This window comes from Gossypium hirsutum, chromosome A03 (genome assembly GCF_007990345.1).
Source record: "Gossypium hirsutum isolate 1008001.06 chromosome A03, Gossypium_hirsutum_v2.1, whole genome shotgun sequence".
NCBI lineage: Eukaryota > Viridiplantae > Streptophyta > Magnoliopsida > Malvales > Malvaceae > Gossypium > Gossypium hirsutum.
Genome location: NC_053426.1, coordinates 95609328 through 95617054, shown reverse-complemented (window position 1 = coordinate 95617054; position 7727 = coordinate 95609328).

Genomic DNA, 7727 nt, shown 5'->3' with positions numbered 1-7727 from the left:
GACGTGATTTTGAAAATTCACAAAAAATAGAAGGAATTTAATTAGAGGTTTAATGAGATGTTAAATTAAAGCTTAATGAGTCTATTTTCATATAAAAGAAATATAGCAAGCAAAGGAATTCTATATTTTGAGATGTTTACAATTGTGTGTGACTTGCTCAGGATGACTATGTGATCCCCTGTTCCAACTTTAAAAAATAATTAAAACTTGTAAAAAACAAATTAAGAAATGTAGTTTATATGCATAAATTCCTTATTGAGTCTAGTTTTAAATGAAACAGGTTTCATTGTTATTTGAATTGTGTACTGAGAGAAATTCAATTCGTAGTGAACAGAGGTCAGATCAGTTGAGCTGTGTAACAGGGGAAATTTTAACTAATAAACTGTACTAATTGGCTGAACCAAAAAATTCTACAAAAAATTTAGTAAGAAGTTTCATGAGTCTAGATTCAGGAAAATTTTATGTATTTTAATTTTGAGTTTTGTAACTCGAGTTATGATTTATTTAGTGATCATGATGCAGGAGGGACAGCTTGATCAAATTGGAGTAAACAATAAAATTAAAAATATGATATAATTGAGTTATGTTGTAAACATATTAGATTCCTTATTTGTTATTTATATACTTACTTACTAAGCTATAAGCTTACTTTCTTTTCTCTCCTTTGTCTTATAGTGTCATCCAGCTAGCACAGGAGTTAGAGATCGTAGAAGATCCGCTCGCACTATCAATACTCTTGGTATCTGAACTCAACATTTTGAAATATGGCATGTATAGCAGACTTAGTTATTTTGTTATGTGACATAATTGTCTAGGTTTAAATTACTACTTATAGTATCAAACTAATCATTTTGTACGAAGCCTTTGAAATTGGTTTGTATTGTTAATGGCATATGTTATAATGATCCATGATCAAATTGCACGCCATATTTTTGTTGGGTTTTATTTAATAGTATATACTATAATTTGTTAATACCTCGTACCCTGTTCCGACGACGGATACGGGTAAGGGGTGTTACATGTTTCATAATGGTCTAGGGTGTGTATTGATGAAAGAGGGTAAGGTGGTCACATATGCTCAGCGAAAACTAAATCCACATAAGAAAAACTATCACACCCATGGCTTAGAACTCGTAATGGTTGCTATAACAACCCGATTTAGGGTCTAGTCGGAACAGTAGTCTCGGGACCACAAATTTGAAGTTATAAAAAATTATTTTATTATTTTTATGAGGTTATAGTATGATTTTATTAGTGCATGAAAAATTTGGTGGGCTAATTTTAAGGTTTTCTAGCCCAATTTCGAAAAGGACTAAATCGCATAAAAGGCAAAAGTTGCATTTTAGTACCTAAATGAGTTAAATAGCTAAAGAACATAAATTGAGGGCTTTTAAAGGGCAATTTCACCCTTTTTATTAGTGCTGGCCAGCCATGTGAATGATTTTAAGCAAATGGTCAAAGTATTAGGTGGATGATGTCATGATTTGGTGATAAATTAATGCCTAAAAGCCTAGCTATCATTTCTTTCTTCTCCATCTCTCTTCTCCACTGAAAATATCAGAAAAATTGGAGTTTTGAAGGCTGAAAACTTTCAGCAACTAAAAGCCCTCACAAGTAAGTGATCCCCACACCCTTTGTTAATGATTTTTGCATTTTTGAGACCCTTGAAGCATGAGTTTTCAAATGAGGGTGATATCTTGCAAAATGGTCAAGAGTTTAGAGTGTTGCCATGAAAGGATTTGTGATTTTTATTGAGTTTTTATGGAGGAATATGAGTTCTAGTTGTGTTATAAACAACTTTTGTAAAAGTGTTAGCATGAAAACACCTTAAGGGACTATTTTGCATAAGTTGTAAAAAAATTAATAAGCATGTGAAATAGTGAGAATTTGAAGTTGCTATAAGAGTAAAAATAGGTCAGTTAGGCCCAAGATACAAAGAAATTCGATGAAAATCGATTTTCGATCATAGGGGCAAAATGGTCATTTTACCAAAGATGTTAATTTATAATTGCCTAATTGTAATTAATGACTAAATGAGTGTATATTGCTATTATAGATCAAGATTTACCAAATTTGAACCTAGATTGGGGGAAAGCCAAGCTAACCGACTAAACCGAATATCCAAGTACTTTTTGTAAATCGAGGTAAGTTGTATGTAAATGATACAACTACACTGTTAATACTTGTATTCATATCACAATTGAATTGATATTGTATGAGTTGTTAAGTTATGAATTGAGAATGTCTAGTAATATTTGAGATAATAGAAATATTTCGTTGAAACATTAGGATACGAACTGGATATTCGTGCTAAGGCATTGGGTGATTTGTGCGCCAGTGTAAGACGTGTCTGGGACATGCTTCGGGCACATTATGAGAGCCAGTGTAAGACCATGTCTGGGGCATGGAATCGGCATCCAGGTGAGGGCTAGTGTAAGAAATGTCTGGGACATGCATTAGCCATACTATCATAGCCAGTGTAAGACGTGTCTGGGACACGCATCGGCTAAGAGTTGTGCTAGTGCAAGACATGTCTAGGACATGCATCAGAAAGCGTATATGAGAGCTAGTGTAAGACCATGTCTGGGACATGGCATCAGTAATATATCCCATGTTGAAGATTCGTAGAATATCCAGTAGTATTCCAAACTTTTCAATGATGAGAGTTATAGATCAATTTTGATAAAGAAAGAATAATTATGTTATGAGTGGTATAAGTACCTATATGGTAAGTATGAGTAATGAGCTTAATTTAGAGAATGTGACTCGAGTAGATGATAATGAGTAAGTTATATTATGTTTACCTTTGAGTTATAAGTATGATGACTAATGGTGAGATTGTTGTTGTATATTTATTCATATGCAACTTACTAAGCTTTATGCTTACCCTCTTTCATTTCCCTCTTCTTTCAGTGTTATCATGCTAGCTTAAGGATCCCTTAAAGTCAGAGATATCGATCACACTATCACCCGCAATACTTGGTATAGTTTGATTTATATTTTTGAAAGTGGCATGTATAGGGCTATACTAGGATGTTGTATTAAGAGAATCGTTAATGTATTTTGGCTTAAGTCAAAAGCCTTTCATTTTGTAATCAAGCCTGGAATAATGGCTACTATTCATTTTGATGAATGCATATAATGTTCTTTCTATGGATGAATTAGTGCCCATTGCGATGAGATTTATATATTGAAATGATCTTGTGTAGGTTGTACAAATGGGTGATAAAAGGGCTTAGGAAATAGCCTAGTTTGTCCACACGGGTAAGACACATGGGTGTGTGTCTAGGCCGTGGGTGACACATGGTTCACACCCATGGGCATGTGTTATGGCCGTGCGTCCCCTGCACTTAAATTTTTAAAGTCATTTTATCACACGGGTAGGCCACACGGGCGTGTGCCCATGCCGTGTCATAAAGTCAGTACACGGGCAAGAGACACGGCCATGTGTCTTGGCCGTGTGAATGACACGGTTATAGGGCACGGGTGTGTACTTGGGCCGTGTGGTTTTTGCAGAATGCCCAGGTCTTCAGACACGGGTTTGGGACAAGGGCGTGTCCCTAGTACACAGTCGTATGCTCTATACCCACACGGGCGTGTGGAGCTTTGTTGCATGAAATTTTTCTAAGTTTTTCATGAGTTCTCGATTAGGTTCCGAACCTGTAGCAACCCAAACCCGGCCCAGACGTTATGACCAGATCCGAAATGCCACATTGAAGCATTCAAAACATTTTATATTGTTGATCCAGAAAAACTTACTTAGTGTTTTAAAAGATAATTTCATTATAGGTTAAAGTGAATGGAAGCTGTGCACCAGGTAGGAAACCGGAAAAGAGGTGGTGAGTCCATCGGACTGCTTAAGTACCAAGCTCCCTTCGGATCCAATCCTAGACATGCATACCGCCATTGCCACACCTTAACGTCATGGATATTTCTAGGAAACTGATTTGATTAAGTCATTTTTAGGAAAAGTGATTAATTTTGGAAAATACTTTTATTGCGGAAGCTTTGCTTGTTGTCGTGTTATTTTGAAATCAATTGTTGTTTTTGAAAACGCGCCCTAAAACTATCCAATTTCAACAGTTAAAATAAGTAATACCTATCTTAGTAATACATATTAAAACCATCAAAAATAATTAAGCGGCCTTATTACATTTAAAAACCCAAAACTTCAAACGTAAATAAAAGGATGTCCAGTTCACCAGAAGAAAATCAAACTTTCAGAACGGGTGGCCACTCCGAATTCCCTCACAGCTCCAAGCCCAGTATGGTTGGGGATTTCCTGCGTAGATGAAAATAAAAGGGGTGAGTTTGGGGAAACTCAGTGTGTAAGGAAAACCCATTCAAAGCCCAAGTCAGCTCAAGCCTATTGGGCCTAAGCCCATTCAGGTAACAGTGGTACTGGACCAGAGCCCTTTTCAGATTACAATAAACTGGGTCTTAGCCCCTTATTCAGATAACAGTATGGCCCATAGGCCCATTTCAAAATACATGCAACATCAATAACATATGCAAGCCCATTTGAGAAGACTACTCAACCCACCAACCACTACACTCCACCCGTACCAGCCCTACACTCCATGTGGGGAATAGCTCAACCCACCCAGCCCAACACTCCACAGTTGCAGCCTTGCTGCTCAGTTAACAGTAAATTGAGGCAAAGCCTCCAGTACGTGGACAAGCCTCTTTCAGTACTTCCTCCGTCAATATCCCAATCTCATGCATTAGATAATAACAATATGGCATGCAGTAAATAACAACAGTCAAACATGCATTTAGGCCAATTTAACCCTAGGGGTATTTCGGTAATTTATCTACTAGGGATAAAACTGTAAATTTTCCACTTTTAAAGGTATTTCAGTAATTTATCTATTTTAGAGTTTTTCATGCATATTCCTACTTCTCACGTACTAACAGAATCACGTACCGAGGGTTCTTACCGAATTGGGCCCGTTGGCCCATCATTCCAATTTTGACCCATTCAGCCCAAAAATATCGAGGGCACAGAAATCATGCACTTTGCAGTCCAAATTTTGCAGCTTACCAAAAACATTAATCGATTTACCTCACGAGCATTCGCACACTCGCAAATCTACAAAATACCGGTTTTCGGCATTTCGGCTTTTCGACTTTTGCCAATCCTGACTAAGAAAGAGGGTGTTAGTTACACACCTGTTTGCGACGATATGCTGACGAGATCCACACACGAACTGCCTACAATTTGATTACTAACATGTTAATCTAACTATTCAAATATGAACTACGTATTCACCCATTACAATATTCAGCCAACCACACCTACAGATCATAGTAAGCTTATAAGAAAACAATAAGCAACTCATTAACAAATTTTTGTCAATGTTTACCACATAATCATAATTTCACTGCAAGCTGTCTTCCTGAGCAACAGTCACTAAATTATTTATAACTGGAGCTACAAAACTCCAAATCAAGTTTCGTTAATTTTCCCTGAAAATAGACTCATATATATTCTATCCATAAAATTTTTAGAATTTTTTGTATGGCCAATCAATATCAGATTTTTCTTAAAGTTTCCCATGTTTCACTGTTTGACTAATCTAACCACTCTTCATTACGAATCAAATTTCTCATTGTACAGAATTCAAAAGATGTTCTCGTTTATTCCATTTGAAACTAGACTCATTAACATTTAATTACATAATTTATTCAGCTTCTAATTCATCTCCCACAATTTATGGTGATTTTCCAAAGTCACGTTACTGCTGCTGTCCCAAGCAGATTTATTACCAAATTAACTCTTTCACACATAACTTGCATGCATGTTATTTAAACATGTATATCACCAATCAATCATCACAGATCTATGATTTTACTTCAGTATAATCTCCATTTCATCATTTTAAAGCACAACATGTTAGCCGATTTTTCCCTTTAGCATCTAAGGGACATGCATGCTCATTTGTTTAGCTCAACTTCACCTATCTTCCATTTTTCATCAAAAGAACATGAAACAACAACCATTTCCTTCATTTTAATTCATGACTAAATGCTCACAACACAACTAAAAACCAAAATATGCTTCAAGAGTTAAGGTAGAATCAAGAAGAACTCATGAACCTCAAAATAAAAGCAAACTACCATGAACTTACCTTCAATTTTCTTCCCCAAGTGACCAAACATTCAAGAGCTTTCTCCTCTCCTTTCTCTTCTCTAACTTTCGGCTGTGATGAACAAAGATGGACAAAACTTTGTTCTTTTCACCCCTTTTCCTTTTAATAAAATTTCATATTTCATCCATTTAATTCTTTAATACAAAAGACATGAAATTCCCATCATGGAACATTTACCTAAACCATTATCATGGAACATTTACCTAACCCATTATCATAGAATATTTACCTAATCCATTATCATGGAACATTTACCTAACCCATTATCAATTTGTATCAATTTGTACCATAAATTATGGATATCAAGTGCGCATATTGTCTACAACAACATGATGGCTGGCCACTTCATGTAAAATGGGAGGTTTGTTGTAACACCCCGTACCCGAGACCGTTACCGGAGTCGGACACGAGGGGTTTACAGACTAAATTCACTTATTTTCATAGTCCATTTAAAAATTTCCAGACAAGCTGGTTACTGCATCACTGTCGCCTTAAAAATCATATCTTGAGTTTCAAAACTCGAAAACCAGTTTCGTAAATTTTTCCTGAAACTAGACTCAAATATACATCTACAACTTGTTTTCTAGAATTTTTGGCCGAGCCAATTAGTACAATTTATTAGTTAAAGTCTCCCCTGTTTCAGGGTTCGACTACTCTGACCTTCACGCACTACGACTTCGATATCTCCCTGTACAGGGCTTCAATACTGATGCCGTTTGTTTCTATAGAAACTAGACTCGAAAAGGAATCTATACATATATGGAATGACTTCTAATTATCTCTGTTTAATTTATAATGAATTTCTAAAGTCAGAACAGAGAATCCAGAAACCGTTCTATCCCTGTCTGACAAAAACTTAAATATCTCTTAACATACTGTTCATATGATCGTTTCGTTACTTTCCTATGAAAATAGATTCATCAAGGTTCGATTACATAATTTACTCACTATTTAATTCCATTCCTACAATTTTTAGCGATTTTTCACATTCACATCACTGCTGTTATCAGCATCTATTTTTAAGGTAGACTTTACCTATTACATAGTTTCCATGATTCAACTAGCCCTTTTTCATATATAGCAGAAACTATGAATATGATTAACCATTCCAATGGCTAATCATTTCCAAACATTTCCACCCCTCTTAATGAACAACATACAAAACGATTATAATACTACGCTCAAAGTGTATATAAGCCATTTTCGCATGGCTATCCAAATTTATACAAAACCAAAGGGTACATGACCCACAACAAAAGGGTAGTCCTATACATGCCATTTCAAGGTTCAACCAAAAGTGTACCAAAAGGGGCTTTGATAGTGTGGGAGACTTCGACTTCAATAATCCTGAGTCCGATAGCTGACGAACCAAAATCTATAAAACAGAGATACAAAGAACGGAGTAAGCATTTAATGCTTAGTAAGTTTGAGCCATAATATTTGACATAACTAAAATGTAGCATTCATATGGCTAAACAGATAATTTCATATGCACAAATTCTCAATATCATACTTACTTCACATTACCAACCCTTATATTCATACACAAAAGATCAACTTAGCCAAAGGCCGGTA